Raw genomic sequence first — 25,107 nt, forward strand, 5'->3', positions numbered from 1 at the left:
GATCTTCAGTTTGATGGGCTGCCTGATCCCATAGACTTTGTCCTTTCTAGTGCATCACTTGTCTAATGATATTGCAAGCATGAATCAAACTGGCTTCTGTAATGGTGGGCTTGTTAGCCAGAAACAAAGGTAGATCATTTGTTTGGTACTCCTACTTGAATTTCTTCAGCTTCTTTCATCAGCATTCACATGCTGGGCTCTGCCATTATTGAGATTGGGAATGTTCTTAGAGCCTCTGCCTCCCATTAGCTGCTTAATTCTCATTATTAGATATGGTAGGATTGCTGAGCTTTTATTGCAGAAATCACCTGCTTTGATCGCTACCTCATCACAATCCTGCATTTCAGTGGCTTGGGGCCATAAGGATGCATAGGCAAAATAGTGGGCAAAACTCAGTAAAAGCACGTGTTTTTGCACCCCTGCATTCTGTCTTGTCTCCTCTAGATCAGTGGTCCCCAACCTCCGGGCCGCGAAGCATGCAGGGGTGCAGCGGTAGCCAGAACGCATCTTTAAGAAAAAAGTTTAACAAGCTAATTAATTAGGTGCCGCCCGGCACGTAAATGTCGCCTAGCCTGGCATGTAAATGTCAACCCAAATCAAAGGCAACGCAATCGGCAATCGCCTCTGATCTGAGCCGACATTTACATGCTGGGCGGCACCTAATTAATTAACTTGTTTATTTCAACTTTTTTCTTAAAGATGCACCCCTACATGCTTCGCAGCCCGGAGGTTGGGAACCACTGCTCTAGATGACCTGGGGACTGCTCTGCAAGATTCTACCATCCTTTCTAGGATTCCTAACAGTAATAACATGGATATGGCAGTTGCTATGGGGGAAATGTGGAAATTCAGTACACCAAAACTAGGGGAAGGTACTTAAAATTTTGTAGCTTAATTTCATTATTGGGTGCTAGGGGGAAATACAGCACTTATTCAGTGTGGCAAATTGAATGAAATCAAATTTCTATGCAATGTTCTTGAAGAAATAAAACATCACCAAATTTCCAGAGCTTTAGAAAAATGTTTAATGCCCAATTAAGGAGGGGAAAACCTAAGTCAATTTGATCTGCCACTTTTGACAAGATTTCACCCCCACCCCTGATTACCATCTGCCAGTAACAGCCTCAATCCAAGAAAGCTCAGTGGATATAGCATTAGAGAGGAAATATTTATGCATAAAGAGAATTGAACATCACCGCCATCTGGTCATATCAGATTATAATCAGGACCAGCAATCTCATGTGGTTGGCACCATCAGGAAGAAACATTCTTAAGAGAATGCCATTTGCCATTTGTATCCACAGCAAGGAATACTTATGATTTATGAGCACTGGAACGTGCCAGTAGACAGTTGACTCAAAAATGCTAAAGCTTCAATTTATTCAAGGAGCAAATTCTTACACTGATGCCACAAGATCAAAAATGCAATATTACATTCTTAGCGTTAATCAAAGACATAAACTAATTTGAATAACTGTAGAAAGGGCAAAAAAATATGAAATACACAGATTAAGTCTCACACTTCCTTTTCTTTTGCTATTTCACATGATCTTATAAACCCTGGCATGTTTTGCTATTTTTGCCAGTTGTTTTCCTTCAGTCCAACATCTTAATCTACTGCCTGTCTGCCTTTCACATTTCACAATCTCCTTCTCAATCTTTGTAAAATATGGCTGCCGTGCTTCCTACCACATCTAAATGTTTTCCCATCTCAGCACCCTAAATGAAGTAGTTGGTGCTTGTGGCAATTTATTTAAGGCACTGTCGTAAACACCATTTTCAGCTGTTCTATTTTTGGTATCTATTGCTTCAAGTACAATTTTTAAGCATATGAAATCAAATGTTATGGCAACTGTTTTACACTTGGTGTGCAGGAATGAAAACTGTGAATGATGAAATTGAATTGACAAACTTTTGAAAAAACCTGTAACTGCTAAAGAGAAAGTAAATATTGAACCGATTAAGTCGATCCAAAATGTCTGTTAGCTTGGATTCAGCTGCCATCAACATCAGTTAACAATGAAACAAAATTCTCAAAGGGCATTGCTGGTGAAATGAAAGAAAGCTATTTACCCACAGAGAAAGCAATGACAAAGGAGACAGGGTGGAGTAGGAAATTTCTTTTTCATTCACATTCTTTATCTTGGAGAGTTATGGAGGTTCAGTTGTTGCATTTATTCAAAAACCCAAATTGATAACTAGAAAATGACAATGAAGTAGAAGATCAAACATACTTTCAAGGAATGATTCAGCAGGCTCAAAAGCAAATGGCCTCTTCCTGCCTTACTCCTTAGTTCTTGAGTAAGAACATGTCATGAGTGGTTGAAAACTTCGGGAAGTTTCATTAAGGAAGTTATCCCCTCACTCAATTTGCATTGTCTGTGATTTTAATTACTAGATCAAGCTTTGCTTTACTTCTGTTCATGCCTCTGGCTCTTAAGTAGCTGCTCATGTTATCATAGCAGTTCTCATTATAGCGAACAAGGTGGGTCAAGCATCTGAAGGGATAGTTGGAAACACTCTGGCTCCAATAGCCACAATTCTATTAATTTTAAAATAGTTATGAAAAAAAATAGCATAAGCCCACAGGTTGAAGTCCTGAACTGAAACAGGGCCATCTTTGAGGGCATTAAGCAAGATCTAGCTGGGGTCGACTGAATGAATCCAGTTAAAGGCAAGTTGGAGTCCAGGGCAACATGATCCTGTAAGGTTGAAAGGTAGACATATCAAGTTCAGGGAATTTTGGCTGATGAGAGATATCAATGCTCTAGGAAGGGAAAAAAGAACAGTGTATAAAATGTTGAGACAGCTGAGTATAAACAAACCCTTCAACAAATATAATATGCCAAAGACCAGGTTTAAGAGAGAAACAACCTGCAATACTTATATATAGAGCCACAAGAGATGGTTGAGATTTTCAATGCATATTTCCCCTCACTGTTTGCTAAGGAAAGTATCACGGCTGCCAAAAAAATTAACAGCAATAATACTGAGGTCTTGAATCATTTGCACGTTATGAGGAAGTGGGTTATTTGCAGCCCTGAAGCACATTAAGTTGGGCAAATCCGCAGGGCCTGACTAAGGGCATCCCTAGACCTTGTAGCGGGCCAAGGAAGAAACTGTACAGACCTTTGTAGAGATCATTGCTTCATTGTTAGCCAATGTTGAAATTCCAGAAGACTGTCTTTGGTAAAGTTGTTCCATTGTTCAAAAAGGGCAGCAAGGATAGACCAGGGAACGATACAATAGATCAGTGAGTCTTATTTCTGCTATAGGCAAAGAACTGGAGGGAATTCCAATGAACAAGATCCACCCTCACCAGGATAGACAAGGTTCAATCAGGAATAGTCATCATGATTTTGTACATGGGAGGTCATGTCTGACAAATCTTTTGGAGATTTTTGAAGAAGTAACTAAGGGATAATGAAGGTAAGACAGTGGATGTTGTCTATGTGGACTTTAGTAAGGCTTTTGATAAGGTTCTGCAGGCAGGCTGATCTGGAAGGTTTGGTTGCATGAGTTTCAGGAGGAGCTAATGAGCTGGATTCTAAACTGGATCAAAGAGAGAAAGCAAAGGGTGATAGCTGAAGGTTGATCCTCCGACTGGAGGCCTGTGACGAGTGGGAATCCCCAGTAATGGAACGTCTGTTATTTATTATTTATGTAAATGATTTGGATGTGAATATTCATGGCACAAATAGTAAGTTTGCTGATGACACTAAGCTGGGGAGTCTTCTTGATAGGAAAGCAGATCACAATGAATTACAAAAGGATCTTGATCAGTCAGGAAATTGGGCTGAAGAATAGCACATAGATTTCAACATAGATAAGTGTGAGGTAATACATTTTTGGACAGTCAAACCAGGGTAGGACTAAAACAGTGAATGGCAGGGCACTGAAAAGTGTGAGGAACACAGGGAACTGGGATTACAAGTACACAGTTCACTGAAAGCACCAGTAGACAGAGTGGTGACAAGGGCATTCAGAATGCTGATTTTCACCGGTCAAATTTAGGAGTGAGAATATAAGTTGCAGCTATATAAGTCATTAGTGAGGTTGTATTTAGACTACAGTGTACAGATTTAGTCTCCTAGTCCCAGGAAAGGTATTGTCCAGCTGGACACTATGCAGAAGAGATGCTCCCTGGACTAGAGGACCTGAGTTATAGGGAATGGTTGGCCACAATGGACTTCTATTCCCTGGAGTGGTGGAGAATGAGGGATGACCTCATACAAGTTCTTAAAATCATGAGAGGTATGGATAAGGTGGACAGTCACAAACTTTGCCCCAGGGTCGAGGAATTCAAAACTGGAGGGCACAGATAACAAGATGAGGAGAGATATTTAAAAAAAACCAAGAGTAACTTCTTCACATGCAGGGTAGTGATCTGCCAGAGGAAGAGGTTGAGGTGGATATAATTACAACATTAAAGAAGCATTTGGATAGATAAATAGAGAAGAAAGTTTTGGAGAGTTACGAGCCTAACACAGGCAACTGGGACTCAGAGGAATGATGCTGTAGCTGGGCGAAAGGTCCTGTTCCCTGAGGCTACTGTAACGTTATTACAGAGCCAGCGAACCAGGTTCAGTTCCGCTGCGGTCTGTAAGGAGCTTACTCTCCCCACCACCTCGGGAATTTCCTGCAGATGCTCCGGTTTCCTCCCACGTTCTAAAGATGTACAGGTCAGTCAATTAATTGGTCATATGGGTGTAACAGGGTGGCATGGGCTCCTTGGGCAGGAATGGTCTGTTGTACAGTATCTATAAATAAATAAATAACACGGGATGGGGGTGGCACTACTGCACAAGTTCGGAGTATAGTGCAGAGAGCAGTAAAATTAGTCAACTCCATCATGGGTAGTAGCCTCCATAGAATCCAAGACATCTTCAAGGAGCAGTGCCTCAGAAAGACCGAGTCCATCATTAACGACCCCGTGACCCAGGACATGCCCTCTTCTCATTGTTACCATCAGGAAGGAGGTATAGAAGCCTGAAAGCATGCACTCAGTGATTGAGGAACAGATTCTTCCCCTCTGCCATACGATTCCTAAATGGACATTGAACCCATGAACACTATCACACTAGTTTTTTTTTCTCCGCTTTTGCACTACTTATTTAAATTTAACTACTTAGTATACATATACAGTATATACTTACTGAAATTCAGGTTTTTTTCCATATAGTTATCATGCATTGCACTGTACTGCTGCTGCAAAGATAATGAATTTCAAGACATATGCCGGTGATATTAAACCTGATTCAGATTCTGATTCCCTCTAAGGAGTAAAAATTTTTTTAGTGTATCATAAAAGAATTAAGAGAGATGAAATGACTCACACATAAATGACAAATAAAGTTAATTACTAACTTAGTCTGAGAATCCTAAACTAATGAAAAAAATATAGGGTCGCAGGGTCACAATACAAAACAACAAGAAGACAGGATGAGAATTGATGAAATTTGGTGAGTGAATTAACACAAGAAATACATATATGATTTGCCCAATTTTCCTTTTCCTGCCACTTATTTTTGTTTGTAACATTCTGCAGGAGACAACTTCCAAATATCATTATTAGCAATCTGCAAGCATACAATATATAGTGTACAGTGCCTTTAAAGCAGCAAGAGGATCCAAGATAAATTACATGAGGTTTAGAAAAATCAATTGACTCATAAATCTGGATCACACTAATTTGACAACTAATCAAAAGTATCACACATAAAAGTTGCTGGTGAACACAGCAGACCAGGCAGCATCTATAGGAAGAGGTACAGTCGACGTTTCAGGCCAAGACCCTTCATCAGGACTAACTGAAAGAAGAGCTAGTAAGAGATTTGAAAGTGGGAGGGAAAAGGGGAGATCCAAAATGATAGGATAAGACAGGAGGGGGAGGGATGGAGCCAAGAGCTGGACAGTGGATTGGCAAAAGGGATATGAGAGGATCATGGGACGGGAGGCCTAGGGAGAAAGAAAGGGGGAGGTTGGAAGCCGAGAGGATGGGCAATAACAGATGGGGTACGAGGGGGAGGTGGGGCATTAAAGGAAGTTAGAGAAGTCAATGTTCATGCCATCAGGTTGGAGGCTACCCAGATGGAATATAAGGTATTGTTCCTCCAACCTGAGTGTGGCTTCATCTTTACAGTAGAGGAGGCTGTGGATAGACATGTCAGAATGGTAATGGGATGTGGAATTAAAATGTGTGGCCACTGGGAGATCCTGCTTTCTCTGGCGGACGGAGCGTAGGTGCTCAGCGAAACGGTCTCCCAGTCTGCGTCGGGTCTTGTCAATATATAGAAGGCCGCATCGGGAGCACCGGACGCAGTATATCACCCCAGCCGACTCACAGTTGAAGTGTCGCCTCACCTGGAAGGACTGTCTGGGGCCCTGAATGGTAGTGAGGGAGGAAGTGTAAGGGCATGTGGAGCACTTGTTCCGCCTACAAGGATAAGTGCCAGAAGGGAGATCGGTGGTCAGAGCTACAGTAAATTTTAAGGGATGTATTACAGGAGGAAAGATGGTAGAAAGGCAGATGGGTTTCGGGAACAAATTTTAGACCTAAGGGCATGGTGATGGAATGTAAAGCATTTAAAGCTGAGGATGATCCAGAAGGCAGTAATGGATAAGTGTAGGTTTCCTAGGAGTCATAGGGCTGGAGTTTACAGCAATTCGAGGGCTAACACCACAGGAAGTAAGAATCTTAATATAGAGGCATGACTTTAACCCACTAACAGAGTATTGAAAGTTGAATAGGATGATAAAAGTTAGGACACAGGCAGCAAATTTTTAGATGACTTTGTTTATGAGAGTAACCTGAAGAAACTGACCAGAAGTGTATTGGAGTATACAGGTGGTAATAAAGGATGGTTTAGGGTTTCATTGAAGTTGGGATAGGCCAGGGAAGGAGTCAAGTAACATATTGAATAAAAGTAGGTACTCTTATCAAGGGCAAATGTAAATAGTTCAAAGCTCATCTGCAAATCAAACACTACACCAAGGTTGCAAACAGTTCAGTTCAGCCCCAACCTCAACCAATGTTAGTGGCAGGGAAACAAAATTTAGTTACAGAATTTAGCCCAAGGCAATGGCTATGATTATCCTGATACTTAGCTGAAAAAAAAATTGTGTTCATCTTTTATCAAACATCTTATCAATTCAGGTGCAGTGCTGGGGCCCATTGTTGTTCATTTCTATAAATGATTTCCATCAGGACATACAAAGTACATTGAGCAATTTGGTGAATGACAATAAAATAGTTAACATCATAGACAGTGAAGATGGTTAACAAAAATTACAGTGGAATCTTGATCAGCTGAGGAATGGCAAATGACATTCTATTCAGGTAATTGTGAGGTGTTGCATTTTGGGAAGCCAAACCTGGGTAATAATTGTACAGTGAATATTCGGGCCCTGGGGAGTGTTGTACAACAAAGGGATCCAGGAGTACCAGTACATAGTTCTGAGGCATCACACTTTGAAAGAGTGGTGAGAAAGGTGTTTGGTATGCTGGCCCTCATCAGTCAGGGCACTGAGTACAGGAGGAAATATATTATGTTAAAGTTGTACAAGACGATGGACAAGTGTGAGGCCACACTTGGAGAAGGGGCAATGGATGTCATTTACTTGGATTTTCAGAAGGCGGTTGATAAGGTGTCATACATGACGCTGCTTAACAAGATAAAATCCTGTGGCGTTACAGGTAAGATACTGGCCATGGATAGCGGAATAACTGGAAGGCATGGGTGGGAATAAAACGGACGTTTTCTGATTGGCTGCTGGTGACTAGTGGTGCTCCTCAGGGGTCAGTATTGGGACCGCTGCTTTTCACATCGATGGTCAATGATTTAGATTATGGAATTGATGACTTCATGGCAAAGTTTGCAGATGATACAAAGATAGGTGGAGAGGTAGGTAACGTTGAGGAAGTAATGCCATTGCAGCAGGACTTAGACAAATTGGAAGAATGGGCAAAAAAGTGGTAGACGGAGTAGTGTTGGGATATGTATAATTCATTTTGGTAAAAGAGACAATAGTGCGGACTATTATCTAAACGTGGAGAAGGTTGAAACATCAGAGGTGCAGAGAGATTTAGGAGTCCTTATGCAAGACTCCCAGAAGGTTAATTTACAGGTTGAGTCTGTGGTAAAGGCAGCAAATGCAGTGTTGGCATTTATTTCAAGGGGAATAGAATATAAAAGCAAGGAGATAATACTGAGCATTTATAAGACACTAGTCAGGCTGCACTTGGAATATTGTCAACAGTTTTGGGCCCCATAGCTCAGAAATGATGTGTTGTCATTGGAGAGAGTCCGGAGGAGGTTCATAAGAATGATTCCGGGAATGAAGGGGTTAACATATGAAGAGTGTTTTGGCAGCTTTCGGTCTGTACTCACTGGAATTTAGAAGAATGCAGGGAGCAGGGAGATCTCATTGAAACCTGCCGAATGCTGTAAGGACCAGAGGGCACAGCCTCAAAATTAAGGGGCAACTCTTCAGAACAGAAGTAAGGAGGAATGTTTTTAGTCAGACAGTAATTAATCTCTGGAATGCACTGCCACAGACTGCGGTGGAGGTCAAGTCCACTCGTATATTTAAGGCGACAGTTGATAGCTTCCTGATCGGTCAGGGCATCAAAGGATATGGCGAGAAGGCAGGTGTGTGGAGTTGAGTGGGATCCAGGATCAGCCGAGATGGAATGGCAGAGCAGACTCGTAGGGCTGAATGGCCTAATTCTGCTCCTATGTCTTATGGTCTTATTATTCCCCTTTTTGATTACTGTTACGGAAAGCTGAACTGAGAGAGAGAACAAAAAACAAAAATACGGCTGCACACCATCGCACAGGGCACACGCACTTAACAGTTACACTCTATAAGGAAATACAATATTAATCTGGAAAGATTGCAAATGAGTTTGATAAGAATGTTTCCAGGACTCAAGGGCATGAGTTATAGGAAACGATTGGGCAGGCTTGAACTTTATTCAACACACATCAAAGTTGCTGGTGAACGCAGCAGGCCAGGCAGCATCTGTACTTTGATGTGTGTTGCTTGAATTTCCAGCATCTGCAGAATTTCTGTTGTTTGAACTTTATTCCGTGGATTGTAGGAGACAAAGAGGTGATCTGATAGAAATGCATAAAATCATGAGGATCAGAGATTGGGTGAATGTATATAGTCTATTTTTCAAGGAAAAGGAACTAAAAACTCTCAGGGATGGGTTTAAGATGAGAGAGGAAAGATTTAAAAGGGACTTAAAAGGCAACATCTTCATAGAGCGGGTAGTCCATATGTGGAATGAGATGACAGAGGAAGCAGTTGAGGCATGTACAAAGACAATATGAAAACTTTGAAAGGGATAGATAAGACAGAAGTAGGAAAGTTGCTTCCATTGGTAGGTGAGACTAGAACTAGGGGACATTGCCTCAAGATTCAGGGGAGAAGATTTAGGACGGAAACGAGGAGAAACTGTTTTTCCCAGAGAGTGGTGAATCTGTGGAAATCTCTGCCCAGGGAAGTAGTTGAGGCTTCTTCACTAAATATACTTAAGATACAGTTAGATAGATTTTTACATAGTAGGGGAATTAAGGGTTATGGAGAAAAGGCGGGTAGATGGAGCTGAATTTACGGACAGATCAGCCATGATCTTACTGATTGGCAGGGCAGGCTTGATGGGCCGGATGGCCTACTCCTGTTCCTGTTTCTTATGTTATGTTCTTATGAAAAGGAGGATATGGGCTAAACCTTGATACATTGGACAACATGTATAAGATGGACCAAAGGGCCTGTTTCTTTGCTATATTACTCTGTGAGTCTTAGAGAAATGGTTGTGAAATTGAGCTAGATATTGTCAGAGTAATCAGGAAACTGATGCTGTCTTTACAAATGATACCATGTAGATAAAAGGAGAAGGCCAAGGACAGACCCGATGTGGGAAGATAACCACTAAGATCCCCATGGCCAGATGACAAATATCCAATTTCTAAGAAATTACAATGCAGAGAAAAACAAACTAAACACAAACCTGCATGACAAGCACAGCATATTAAACCAAAGCAAGCAACAAATAATAAAAATACAATTAATAACCACAAGAGACTCTGCAGATGCTGGAAATCCAGAGCAACACAAAACAAAATGCTGGAGGAGCTCAGCAGGTCAGGCACCATCAATGGAAATGAATAAACAGTCAACTTTTCGGGCCAAGACCCTTCCTCAGGACGGAAAAGAAGGGGGAGGATCCCAAATTAAGATTGGGGAAGGGAAAGAGGTGATAGATGAAGCCAGGAAGGTATTGGAGAGGGGATGAAGTAAGAAGGTGGGAGGTGATAAGTGGAAAAGACAAAGTGGAAAAGACAAATTTATGTTCATGCCATCAGTTTGGAGGCTACCTAGACGGAATATGAGATGTTGCTCCTCCAACCTGAGAGTAGCCTCATCATGGCAGAAAAGGTGCTCATGGACCTGCATTTCAGAATAAGAATAGGAATAGGAATCAAAATGGCTGACCACCTGGAAATTCTGTTTTTTTGTGGATGGGTACTCGACAAAGCAGTCCCCCAATTTATGTTGGATCTCACCAATGTAGATGAGGCAATATTGGGAACGCCGGATACAACAAACAACCCCAGCAGGTTTGCAGATGAAGTGTTGCCTCAGCTGAATGGAGGTGAGGAAGGAGATGAATGGGTTGGTATAGCATTTCTGCCTCTTGCAGGGATGAAGAGACAATGGAATTATGGAGGGAGTGATCACCGCAGAAAGCGGAGAATGGTGGGGAGGTAAAGATGTGCTTGCTGGTAGGGTACCATTGAAGATAGCGAATCTTGGGGAGAATGGTGTGTTGGATCAGGTGGTCGGTGAAGACAAGAGGAGTTCTATCCCTGTTAAGGCAGTGGGAAGATAGGGTGAGCGCAGATGTCCGACAAATGGAGGAGATGAGAGTGCGGGCATTATCAATGGTAAAGGAAGGGAAATCACTTTAGCTGATGTCCTAGAAAATAAAACCTCGTCCAGGGAACAGATGCGGCAGGAACAAGGGAACTGAGAAAAGGAAATGGATTTTTTTTTACTGGAGACAGGGTGGGAATAGGTATAGTCAAGATAACAGTGGGAATCAGTAGGTTTATAAAAGATATCGGTAAACAATTTGATAGAAACAGAGATCGAGAAAAGGGATTGAAGTGCCAGAAATGGACCAAGTAAATTAGGGGCGGGTTAAAAGTTGAAGCCAAAGCAGATGAAATTGATGAGCTCAGCACAGGTGCATGAAGCAGCACCAATGCAGATGTCAAATTAATGTAGAAAGTTAGGGACCATTACCAGGGAAGGCATGGAACATAGACACATAGCGAATGAAAATACAAATTAATACAAATAAGATTTAAAAAATACAATTGATATTATTTAGATATGCTGCTTACTGTACAAATTAAACTCTCTCCTTATTTATCTCTGATTTTGAAAGTCTGACTTATTTATAAAGTTGCACTGTTTTAAAGGCTGGACAGTTCTAGGGGTCGTCTTTCACACACAGAATGGATGACAGTAGTACGATAAGGACTGTGGTATTATGTCACATCTATCACTGACATCCTGATACCAAATCTACACCAGTATTCTATGTATGTCACAAAAAGAAACATAAATAAAACTTTCAGGGCTTGGAGTTCATAAAACATTCATTAAAAAGGGAGATGTTTTACAGCCTACCATCATTGTCTAGGTATACTTTAAGATCAAAATAACAAATATAAATCCAATCATTACAGACTGTTTTAATTAGTTAACTTTCATTTTTCAATCATTGATGGAGTCTAGCTGCAAAGGAAACACAGTGACTTCGCAGTAGGATAAAATTTGAAAAGGGAACAACACAGCATATCCAGCTTGTTCTTCAAAAAATATGTGAAAGATCCTGCATAGGTCATTTCTCACTGTTGAAGAAGACAGCCCCACTAAACAAGGTAGTATCACAAAGGAGCTGGTTCCGTTTCATCCTGTTATTGATGGTTCGTTCACTGTTCTTTTTACCCCATCATCTATTTCCAGGCATAAAGGTCGTAAGTCAGCTTCAAAACAATTGTCTGAACTGCAGGGAAATGCTTGGTTAGAATTCACTATGCTATCTAGGACAAAGTAGCTGTCACGCTATGACATATGACCACAAGTTCGCTCATTGTTCTTTTGATCATCACTCTACTAATATTGTAAAATCACAAGCAAAAAATTACAGCAATGCTTCTTCTTATTATGAACATAATGAATTTATATTAACTTTAGAGTGATGTTCATACACAGTATTTGCAAGTCCTGAGAAATAGATGACACATCCATTACAAGCCATCCTTCAAACGTTTCAGACAAGCTTTATATTTTGGAAGAAATGGAAGTTTAGTCATCTGATTGCATTTCTATGTACTCTCCGTGTAATAACTTGGAAATTATCCAATTTTGTTTCCCAAATAACTTGGAAAAAATATAACATTGTAAAAGAATTCAGACCAATTCAGCAAAATGACTCTCCCCCTTTATTCTCCACCAGACAGTGGTAGTGCAAAGCATTCTATAGAGGTGTGATTTCATTGTTATAAACTTTATATTTTTCTTAGATACACTTAGCACTCTCTGCAGTCCATTTGCTGTCTTCTTCCACTGTAAGATTTATGTTGCAACACAGGTTATTCATTCATGACTCAAAGAATTACATAGAAATCACAGGTTTTCCCTCTCCAGTCTGTGACCATCTTTGATAGCAGCTGTTCTCATCCCTTTGTCTTCCGTGCTCACATATCATTTTAAACAAATTTCCTCCAGCTACCTATTAACCAATTTTTAAATGATTTGCTACACTCTGCGTCAATCATCAACACCAAATCACACAGTCTTAAAGATAAGAATGAATTCTAGAATAGATGGTTTCATACAGTTAACATACGTATACATGAAGTGACCTACTTTCCTTTTGAAGGGTTAACTTTCTTAACATCAGACAAAATCTAACAGTGATCTACAAACTAGTTTTAATTTTTTAGATTTTAAACTCACTATAAATTTAGGAAGACCAGAATCCACAGGACTCCTTCTGATATCTGCAGAGTTAAATCTGGCTATCTTCATCCAGCAAGAGGACTTAAAAAATGGTTGTGGACACTAACTGTGTTCTTCCCTCAACAAACAGGTCAGTCTTAAGGAGTTACATTGACTAATTAAACAGAAGGGATTCACTTATAAATGTAATGACCACCTGAACTGATGTGATGTTGATATGGACAACTTACCCAACTGCCTGTACCTTCAAATAGCACCACAAGTGTGGATGAGCCAAGGCCTCTGTTTAGTTCAGAAACCGACATTCTTGGTGGTGCTGTCACCCTCAAGACCGAGTAGCCCTTCAGTAGTGCACTGGAACGTCAGCCTAAATTTCTTATGTTTGTGCCACTGAAATAGGACTTGAATCTACAACAATATGACGCAAAGGCAAGAATTCTCTTGGTTCAGCCAAGGTTGATGCGGCAGACTCATTCTTCTCCCATGAGGCAATCCCTCAGGATCAAGGATGACTTGCTTCTGTGGGATGTAAAGAAACATATAAGGCTGAAGTGGGAACTGAAGACTCTGTCTCAGATAAGGCAGGAGATGTCTGCTGGTCAGGGTGGATAGGTGGGTAGTTGTAAGATGGAGTATTCCTTCTGACATGTATGCAGGGTTTCTGTGTGCTCCTAACAAGAGTATTTCACGCTCTCATTTCCACTCTGAATGATCCTTTTCCACTTTGAACAGACCAGAAATTCTCAGAGGTCAGGCGTTGCACTTCTTCAAGGAAGTTTTGAGTACATCATTAATTTTTTTTTCTCTGTCTGCCTGGCATTCACATCCCATGGCAGAGCCTGGAAATATGTCCTGGAGTCTGGCGATATGCATGCAATCAACATGGGCTGCCCAACAGAGATGGGTGAGTGTAATTAAAAACTCAAGGTGATAAATACAAAAGCAGTTTTATATTTGCAGAGTAGCTAACTGAGAAAAAAAATTGTCTAAAAACCTGAAAACATCAAAATCCTATTCTAGTTTTGACAATGGTACTATTGACCTGAATGACACTATACTCAAAATGTGCACATTTTTATATGGCTTTAACTTTTTTTCATAAATTAGATCCATTATTTCCTGAAAAATCAAAGGTTAACATACCTTTCAATGTTAAATCTCATATTCCTAATCAATTAACTGAACTGAACATACTGTCAAGGATGATTTATCCGAAGATAAATTATTCCTACCTTAATTGTTTTGTCAGAAAAATTAGACTGGCTGTAATACCAGCAGAAAGTTTGTCACTTATTTTCATCCACAAAAGAACAGTGAAAACAATTTGCAGTAAATTCATGAAAACTAAAAATGGACTCATCTCTTAAAATTATTCCAAATTACCATTTTATACATGCATTCCTGATTGTTGTAATCTAGAGTATACAACAAGTGTTTCCTTTTTTAAGTGCAATTATTGAGTATCCTTAAATCACAATTATGAACTGCACAAATATGCATGTATCTTGCAAATTACAAAACTACACAGGCTTACATTATTGTAGATTTTAAGAACAAATACATGTTTAGTTTTAAATCTATGCATATTGTAACCTCTTTCTATGCACAAACCTTCCTTTCCATTATTGTTTCTTAAACCTTTGTCCCTAATGTCCTTTGAAAACATCCACATCAAAATGAATATTCCATATGAAAACTCTGCCAGTTACTCTGTAGTGGCATAAATCCTCTTCCTGCCTCAGCTAGTTTCTGAAGCCTAGGCTCCACTCAAATTTTAATAGATCCCTATTCTGCTTGACAAATATTTCTCTTGCTGTAGGCCACTAATTTTGGAAACAGCTAGATGTAACCGGGGACAAGATCTTTATTTCTAGTCCCTTGTCTTAACTGAATACACTTAATATTGAGGCCACTGCATGATGGCAGGTCTGTCACAGTGCTCAGCAATAGTAGTGCTGAATCAGAACCATTCACTGTCAAGACAGGACTCAGACAGGGCTGTGTCACTGTGCCCACCCTATTTGCCATCTTTTTTTGTTGCCATTGTTCACCTCATTAGCCAAGACGTGCCATAGGGAATCCCAATCGTATACTGAATGGACAACAGGCTTTTCAACCTCAACCTGTTCAAGGTCAAGAACAAGGTCAGCATTACCATTATTATAGAGCTTCAGTACGTGGATGACAACGCCATCGCAGCACACTCTGAAGACCCCCAATGCATCTTGAATGCCTTTACCAAGACATATAGGACCCTGGATCTTACTTAGAATATGAAAAAGACACAAGTCCTATATCAGCCTCGGACCAACCAGCCATTTATCCGGCCCTCCATAAATGTTGACAATTTCATCTATGAAAATGCAGACCACTTGCCTACCTTGGCAGCATTCTCTCCTAAAAGTCAGACAGCAACTCAGAAATCAATGACTGCCTGAGTAGTGCTAGTGAAACTTATGTAAGAATAAAGAAAAAAAGTATTGGAAGACCGTGACCTACAGATCCAAACAAAACCTTTGTTCTAGAGAGCACTCATCCTTCCTACATTACTCTATGGAGCTGAATCATGGACTACCTACAGTAGATGCCAGAAAGCCCTGGAACAATACCACCAAAAAGAACCTTACAAAGGGTCACTACTCTGATAAAGAAGAAGAGTAGTTGTATGACGTGTATAGGAAGCAGGGAGTAAATAAGGTGCTTGAGGAGCATAAGAAGTGCAAGAAAAAACTTAAGGAAGAAATCAGGAGGGCTAAAAGAAGACATGAGGTTGCCTTGGCAGTCAAAGTGAAGGATAATCCAAAGAGCTTTTATAGGTATATTAAGAGCAAAAGGATTGTAAGGGATAAAATTGGTCCTCTTGAAGATCAGAGTGGTCGGCTATGTGCGGAACCAAAGGAAATGGGGGAGATCTTAAATAGGTTTTTTGCATCTGTGTTTACTAAGGAAACTGGCATGAAGTCTATGGAATTAAGGGAAACAAGTAGTGAGATCATGGAAACTGTACAGATCGAAAAGGAGGAGGTCCTTGCTGTCTTGAGGAAAATTAAAGTGGATAAATCCCCGGGACCTGACAGGGTGTTCCCTCAGACCTTGAAGGAGACTAGTATTGAAATTGCAGGGGCCCTGGCTGAAATATTTAAAATGTCGCTGTCTACAGGTGAGGTGTCGGAGGATTGGAGAGTGGCTCATGTTGTTCCATTGTTTAAAAAAGGATCGAAAAGTAATCCGGGAAATTATAGGCCAGTAAGTTTAACGTCGGTAGTAGGTAAGTTATTGGAGGGAGTACTAAGAGACAGAATCTACAAGCATTTGGATAGACTGGGACTTATTAAGGAGAGTCAACATGGCTTTGTGCGTGGTAGGTCATGTTTGACCAATCTATTGGAGTTTTTCGAGGAGGTTACCAGGAAAGTGGATGAAGGGAAGGCAGTGGATATTGTCTACATGGACTTCAGTAAGGCCTTTGACAAGGTCCCGCATGGGAGGTTAGTTAGGGAAATTCAGTCGCTAGGTATACATGGAGAGATGGTAAATTGGATTAGACATTGGCTCGATGGAAGAAGCCAGAGAGTGGTGGTAGAGAATTGCTTCTCTGAGTGGAGGCCTGTGACTAGTGGTGTGCCACAGGGATCAGTGCTGGGTCCATTGTTACTTGTCATCTATATCAATGATCTGGATGATAATGTGGTAAATTGGATCAGCAAGTTTGCTGATGATACAAAGACTGGAGGTGTAGTAGACAGTGAAGAAGGTTTTCAGAGCCTGCAGAGGGACTTGGACCAGCTGGAAAAATGGGCTAAAAAATGGCAGATGGAGCTTAATACTGACAAGTGTGAGGTATTGCACGTTGGAAGGACAAACCAACGTAGAACATACAGGGTTAATGGTAAGGCACTGAGGAGTGCAGTGGAACAGAGGGATCTGGGAATACAGATACAAAATTCCCTAAAAGTGGCGTCACAGGTAGATAGGATCGTAAAGAGAGCTTTTGGTACATTGGCCTTTATTAATCAAAGTATTGAGTATAAGAGCTGGAATGTTATGATGAGGTTGTATAAGGCATTGGTGAGGCCGAATCTGGAGTATTGTGTTCAGTTTTGGTCACCAAATTACAGGAAGGATATAAATAAGGTTGAAAGAGTGCAGAGAAGGTTTACAAGGATGTTGCCGGGACTTGAGAAACTCAGTTACAGAGAAAGGTTGAATAGGTTGGGACTTTATTCCCTGGAGCGTAGAAGAATGAGGGGAGATTTGATAGAGGTATATAAAATTATGATGGGTATAGATAGAGTGAATGCAAGCAGGCTTTTTTCCACTGAGGCAAGGGGAGAAAAAAACCAGAGGACATGGGTTTAGGGTGAGGGGGGAAAAGTTTAAAGGGAACATTAGGGGGGGCTTCTTCACACAGAGAGTGGTGGGAGTATGGAATGAGCTCCCAGACAAGGTGGTAAATGCGGGTTCTTTTTTAACGTTTAAAAATAAATTGGACAGATACATGGATGGGAGGTGTATGGAGGGATATAGTCCGTGTGCAGGTCAGTGGGACTAGGCAGAAAATGGTTCGGCAGAGCCAAGAAGGGCCAAAAGGCCTGTTTCTGTGCTGTAGTTTCTATGGTTTCTATGGGTTTTGAGAATCAGCTGGAAGGTCAGGCACACTAACACCAGCTTACAACATGAACAGCATCTCCACCATGATAAAACAACAGCCACCCCAATGGATAGGTCATGTAATTTGAAAACTTAGAAAGTGGGGAGATGTTGCACTCAATAGACACACCTGGAGGAAATCTGTTCAAGAGGAAGCAGCACTACATGAGAGAGGCCACCAATGTGCCACTGAAGACATGGAGATTTATGTTATAAACTGTATAGACTGACAAGATTCAAAAGAAGCTGTACTATACAAATTTTAACAAGCAGCTACTGTCTGCATAAGGGTATTAAGTTGAATGGATTATAACTGCTTAGTAGCTAAATTTAACATAAAACCAACTGACAAAGTGATGTTCAAGTCAGAGGTTAATGGGTCAGGATGAGAAGAAAGAATTTGCATTTATATAGTACATTTCACACCCTCAAGGTATCTCAAAGCAATTTATAGCCAAAGCAATAAGTGTATTCATTGTTGCAAACGTATGATGCAGTATTCACACAGTGACATTAAATAAAAGCAACAATAAAAGATATTGTTTAAGAAGAGCTGGAAGAGATAATATGTTTCAAAAATCCATTCCTCACCTGAGTCAGACAAACGTATCTGTTTAATGTCTTCTCAGGATTATTATATTTATTTCAGTCTGTACTCTGGTTTGCAACATATATAAAATTAATGCTTTGTCTCCGCACAACATTTTGTCATTTTTATGTAATAACTTATTGCCCCCTTGATTCCATTTACATTACTATATAATGTCCCTCCAAATGGCAATATCTTTAATGCTTGTGTGCTTTGTGTGCACATCAGCCTATGAGGGAACAGAAACTGTCTTTCAAAAAGATGCTATGCTGCTGCGGCCACTCATAAATGTTTTGAGGACCGTCATTCATGTCTCATATGTTCAGCAATGAAGACGCTGTTGTTTATCATGCGGCACAGTTAATTTGAGCACAGGCAGCTTTTAGATAGTAACAACAATATTCTGAACAGGTAAAGCCACTATTCCTGCTTACTACCTCGCTAATAGATTTCCCCACAATAACTAACTGCTCTATTCCTAGTAAGAATCAATCTAATCTCTTAAAAGCCTGCAACAGCTTCCTGCCCATAGCCTATTTTTTCAACATTATTCCTTTTCTAAAAATAAGTTGGCTAATTGGCATCTCTTGCTGCTATTAACATCAAGCTGTGACCAATAGCCTTCAAACTTCATGAACAATGGAAATCTTTTGGAGATGTAAACATTTTATACCTGTTAAAATCATAAAGATTTCTGTCAAATCCCTCATCATCCTCCTCTTCTTCATAAAATTCAAATCTACGTGCTGCTTCATGAGAGCAACACAGTGGCACAGCTAGAACAGCTGCTGCCTCACAATGCCAGAGACTCAGGTTCAGTCCTCAGGACTGTCTGTGTGGAGTTTGCATGATCTTCCTTTGAGTTTCCTCCTAGTTCATCCTCCATCCCAAACACGTGCAGACTGGTAAGTTAATTGGCCACTGTAAGTTCTGCCTATTGTGTGGGATGGTGGTAGAATCTGATGGAGGGTGGGGGAGTTGACGAGAACAAGGGAAAATTAAAAAATGGGATTAAAGTAGGATTAGTTGCAAATGGTGTTTGATGATCAGCATTAACTTGGTGGGCCAAAGGGCTCGTTTCCATGTTATGTATCTCTATGGCAATATAAAACTGGAGAGATACATCCTACAATATGATTTACATTTGTCACCTTTTGTGAACATTGAATTATGAGTTTTAACAACTTTACCACCTATTGTACTTTACCTCAAAGTGCCAATAGAAATAAAATGCTGTCATTTATTATAAGCCTAACTGTTTTGCTGCTTCTATACAATAACTATCTTCTATTTCTCCATGTTTAAGTCTTTCCATTGAATTGGTCCTTACTGATTCTGTTCAATTAGTGCACAATATAGCTTACAGCATTAACCAAATTATTGTCATTCTCAGTGCATAAAATTCATATAATGTGTAAGTAATTTCTAATCAGCAGTCACCAAACTCCAAAAGCTTCATTTATCAATTTCTTTCTGAAATTTACTGACACAGCCAAACACATTATTGCCCTCATCTTTCAGTAAGGTAGTAATCCAAACCAATAAGATACCATTTAACCCATGATGTAGCAAAGTAATAAATAATTTCTTGGAACATGCATCACCTTAATTTTAATCACCAGATCCATTGTCTTCTGAAAGTTATTGAATTACTTGATAACCCTCAACCTTTGAATACATTACAACTTTCTGCAATTTGAACTACTTCCTTTCAGGTGAACTTTTCAGACCATCCAAATTCATAAAACCAATCTTCAAGCAAGACACAAAAGAAAAGCAGATTACCCTTTAGTCTATTTAAGTCTTATCCATGCAACTCTTGGTCTGCTAACTTCTTCAAGTTTCATTTGAAACTCTGGAGGAAATTACCTTTCATGAAATGGTAAAACTATTATTGTGATGAGTGAATACCAATTAAATTCATACCATTCACTAATGTCATTTGGGAAGGGGGACCTCTATGACTGTCTAGTTTATACTGTAATACATGTTGTCTAAACCACACACCAAGGATAGATGGCTAATAAGTATCAGCATCACATACTGTCCAAAAAAAATTTTTTTTAATCTTTCCAATACACCTTCCCTCAGTTGACATACAATCTATGATTCTTAAATCTGCAAAAAGGGATCCTGGAACAGTAGACACATTATTATAAAGTTTGCTTTCTTGAATTTACATATATTTTACATAAAAGCCACAAAGGAGGAGGAGAAGATGGCGGCGCGACACAGCGCGCAGCGGCCACTCTGATGAATGATATCTGTTATCTGTCAAGTAGGGTGCTGTGCACAATCCTGATTTGATGGAGACAGACGTGAGAGCACAGAGGAACATCTAGAGAAACTTCTCAAATGCCTGTTTCACTGCCGCTGCTACTGTGCGATCCAGAATCTCCGGAGGAGAAGGCCCCGAACCCTCGGACTTGCCTGTTGTTGGGCGGCCGGGGCAGGGTCAAAACACTTGGCAGAGGTGGTGCTCGGTGCTCAGTGTCAGAGGGCTGGTCAGAGGCTTGAAGTTTTCGGACGGACTCAGAGTCGGCTGTGGTCGGGTGCTTCCAATGTATCGGCAGTTGTCGGCGCCTGGAGGTTTATGGCAGGGAGAGTTTCTCCCTTTTGCCGCCTGCTATTGGGACTATCGGGAGTCGATCGGAACTTTAAGACTTTTTTTTTTACCGTGCCCATGGTCTGCTCTTTATCAAATTATGGTATTGCTTTGCACTGCTGTAACTATATGTTATAATTATGTGGTCTTCTCAGTGTTAGTCTTTGGTTTGTCCTTTTTTTTGTGATATCACTCTGGAGGAACATTGTATCATTTCTTAATGCATGCATTTCTAAATGACAATAAACGAGGACTGAGTGTCCTCATAATCTAAAAAAAATGGAGGAAACTTCAGCCATCTTTACAACTAAAATGTGTTAAATTCCATGATGTAGAACAAGTGAATTTCTGAAAAGCATTTGCAAAAGGTGCTACACCAAATGTTGCGGCAGAAAATAAAAACATGGTTTTGGAAGTATGATGTTGATCTAGACAGATTAGCCATCTAAAAGGTAACAGAGAGGAGGCGTAAGCATATTATTTTCTGATTAACAACTTGCAAGGATTGTTGTGCCATAGAGATGACTACTTTTCACAATTTCTACAAATTAGAAAATATAAATAATACGTAGCATGGTAGCTTAGTTTACTGATGATGCAAAGAGAGATAGAGAAACTCATTCAAAAACATCCAGGGACAGGTCCAGGTGTTTCTGACACTATTAACCAGACACACCTAGACCAGCCTCTCACTGTCAAAGCCTGCAAGAGTAATACACATCCTCACTCTCCAACATCTTTCCAGAGCTTTATCACAATCTTCAAGTGCACTACTCTCCAGTTGGTTGCAGGAGTAAAACTCCAACATCACATGAGAAGCTCAGAGCTTTCCAGAACAAAGTAGTCTGCTAATTATTTATTCCTATTTCAGGTTTTGGGTGTTTTTCGCTCCACAAAGTGCACTGAGACGATAAAACTACAGCATTAATATGTCCAGCCACTGAAATAATTTCTCCTAAACTCTAGCATAAATTTTGTGCGTGAATATAATGACAATGGTCCCAGATGTTTTTTTTTTCTGTGCTGTCCTATTTAGTCTCTGAGTGTTTTGGAAACAAAGAAAAAGTACCTCCATTCACAAAGCATTGAAAAATTTCTTCTTCAGCATATAAAATTTCTGAGGTTCCTGACCTTCCTGACTTTATGACGTTTTACTCTTCACAATGTCAAAGCAAAACACAAAGGAAGCCATTTTCCTTATGATTGCCTGCACACCACACTCTGTGAGTCACTTGGACATCGTTCTGAGGTTGTGCTGTGACATTTGCGTTGCTATGAAATTGAAACCACTTTGCTGGATAACTGCACCTTAAAGGTCTGAAATGACATGACATTTTCAATTTTCACAATAGCTATCATTACAGGCTTTCAGAGAATCACCAGTGAGTCAGTGTTGAATACTGAAAATACTGAAACTTCCCATTCTCTAGTTTCCACAGGAAACAGCATCCAAGCAACCATCCTGTGAAGGAGTGAGTGAAACCTGGGGTCTCATTATGCTACAATGAAAGATTACTCACACAGGTGGGCAAATGGGACACATAGAGGAACAGAGACCAGGGATGCTCACTGGGAGAGCTCATTATGAAAGGACAAGGAAGGTTATTTTTCATAAGTTATCATGTGATTCTTCAAATGCTTTATCAAAGCGGCAATCACAGCATTGCTTAAAACATTATTTATAATATAATTTATGGTACAGTATGAAAATGCTCTTTTATTATGAGCCTGGGTATCACAGAGTTAGAGATAGAGCACAGAAACAAACCCTTTGACTGACCAAATCTGCACCTAGTATTAACCACTCATTTTACTCTAATTGTACATTGATCAAACTTCAATTCTTCCTGTGTTCTATTCAACTAATAAACGTGGTTCCAAACTGAGTTTTACACACTGTGATCTATTGCAAACCCTCCAAACTCCAAGGCTATGTCCCTTTGAGTAAATATTCAGTTCATAGAGTCATAGAGCACTACACACAGAAACAGGCACTTCAGCCCATTTAGGCCATATTATTTTGCTTAGTCCCATCAACCATCACCCAAACCATAGCCCTCCATACTCTCTCATCTGTGTATTTACCTAAAATTCTTATAGATGTTGAAATCAAATTCACATTCACCACTTTCTCTGGCAGCTTGTTCCACACTCCCACTACCCTTTGAGTGAAGAAGTTCCCCCTCACGTTCCCCTTAAATATGTCACCTTTCACCCATAACCCATGACCTCTAGTTCTAGTCTCACCCAACCTCACTATTATGTTCTGTAAGGAGTCTCCATACGTCCTCTCTACAGAATGTGTGGGTTTCCCCGGGTACTCCAATTTCCTCCCATAGGCTGGAGGGGCCTACTTGACGCCATCACTAAATAAATAAATAATACTCCAAATTAGGCCTCAATATCGCCTTATATAACTTCAACATAACATTCCAATTCCTGTACTCAATAGTTTGGCTCTGTATGGTCCTTACCTCCTATGCAAAGCCTAAGTGCAGACCAGCTGACTGAGGTTCAGCATTCAGAACTGTTACCTAGTTAAGGAACACAAACCCAAATGAAAATCCAAGAGAGTGGATGGGTGGAAGTAATTGGGGCTGGTATAAGTGACATATATTGGGGAATCTGTCAGCACTTTGTGCAAAGTAGCCACATTTCTAATCATGGTCAAAAAGCGAATAGTGGCAAAATATGGAATTGCCGTAACTTTAAAGGTAGGACAAGATAGCAGGAGATGCTGATCTTGAGGGGATCAAGAAGATGGCAAGTCTCTGATGGAGTGAGTCTCATGACTGCAGCAATGCTCATAAGGAACACTTTAATTGTGGCGAAGAAGTCTGTGAGCAACTGAGGAGGAGACTAAGACATCAACTGAAGCAGTCCATCTCCCTCTGTGGAGCACAGTTTAAGTTATGATATGAAATATATTTTTGCTAACTGTACTTATTTAGATTTGCTGCCAGCTGTCATATGTGTAATGTTACTTCATACTGTGTTCTGGAGTTCAGGACATTTATGTGCAGCCCCCTACTCCAGGTCATTGCATCCTGCTGTGGGTTGGTCTCAGTCATTAGTTGTCCTGTTACAGCCACGTCATCCACAGGGGGGACAACAAACCTGGACTCTGCACATGGAGGCTCCAGTTTCCCCCCACATTCCAGAAGCGAGCAGATTGGCTGGTTCATTGGCCGCTGTAAATTGATCCTAATGTGTGGGTGAGAGGCAGAATCAGGAATGGTGGGAAGAATGAAATAGGATGAGTGTAAATGGGTAGTAGATGGTCACCACAGACTCGGTGGGCCAAAGGACCTGTTTCTGTGCTATAGACTATGTCTATGACAATTAGGTATTATGCCAACTATTATTAATGACTTACTGATTTACTCTTCATTGTAAAGGATTTTACCAGAATGACTATCAATTAATAATTCCATTTCAGTGTGTCACATCAGGTGTGAAAAAAGGAGCAAAGAGACCCAATGGCAAATGAATAAACATCAATCTTCCTATATACATACGCAAAACTATTCACAGAAATAATGAGATCAGGAAGAATTTCAATCTTCATGCATGACCCATCGTCAAACCCTCAAAAAAACAGAAGTTATGATTGGTATCATAAGGTTATTTAGTTAAAAATACGATTTTTTTCCTAGGCCAAAAATTGCTGGAGGGTTAAAATAAACATGTTGACTTTTATATTGTTCACTTTCTACATGAGAAATAATTGCAAAAACTCCAGGCGACAGTCTGCAGAGAATTTACAAAATGTCACTATAAATGAAATACACTTGGATGTCTTCTATTAAATACCATGGTAAGCATGACTTTGTTTCAAAAGCTAAGCTAGACAATGATAAAAGCTTTGTCTAATACTTAACACTTCTAACCAATCACTTTTATGCTTCCTTGGAAACCGCTAAAAACAGTACTACACTGCAAATAATCAAAACTGCCTGCCATTGACAGTTCAATATCTCTAACAATAATTGTTTCTGCAGTATAGAAATCTCATAGTGTTCCACCTCGCTGATATTTGAAACACGATCCTGTTTTCTATTCAGCTTAGGTACTGTTTGATTCATTTTGAACAGGAGAGTCAAAAAGGACAGATTTATCAGGGAAAGTATAATTTTATACACCTTTTCCAAAGAATAGTAGAAATTACATCTGAAATAGCACTTTGCAAATTGATGCAATTAGACAACTCACTGTTCTG

The 25,107-nt window shown here is 40.1% G+C and overlaps 1 protein-coding gene across 1 annotated transcript in view; it reads right to left on the reverse strand.

Annotated features, from left to right (window-relative positions):
• Positions 1-25,107, reverse strand: part of LOC140195440 (uncharacterized) — a 442,685-nt gene that overhangs the window by 233,841 nt on the left and 183,737 nt on the right. The gene's annotated exons all lie outside the window — the stretch shown is intronic.

The sequence above is a fragment of the Mobula birostris genome, chromosome 3, assembly GCF_030028105.1.
Source record: "Mobula birostris isolate sMobBir1 chromosome 3, sMobBir1.hap1, whole genome shotgun sequence".
NCBI classification, from domain to species: domain Eukaryota; kingdom Metazoa; phylum Chordata; class Chondrichthyes; order Myliobatiformes; family Myliobatidae; genus Mobula; species Mobula birostris.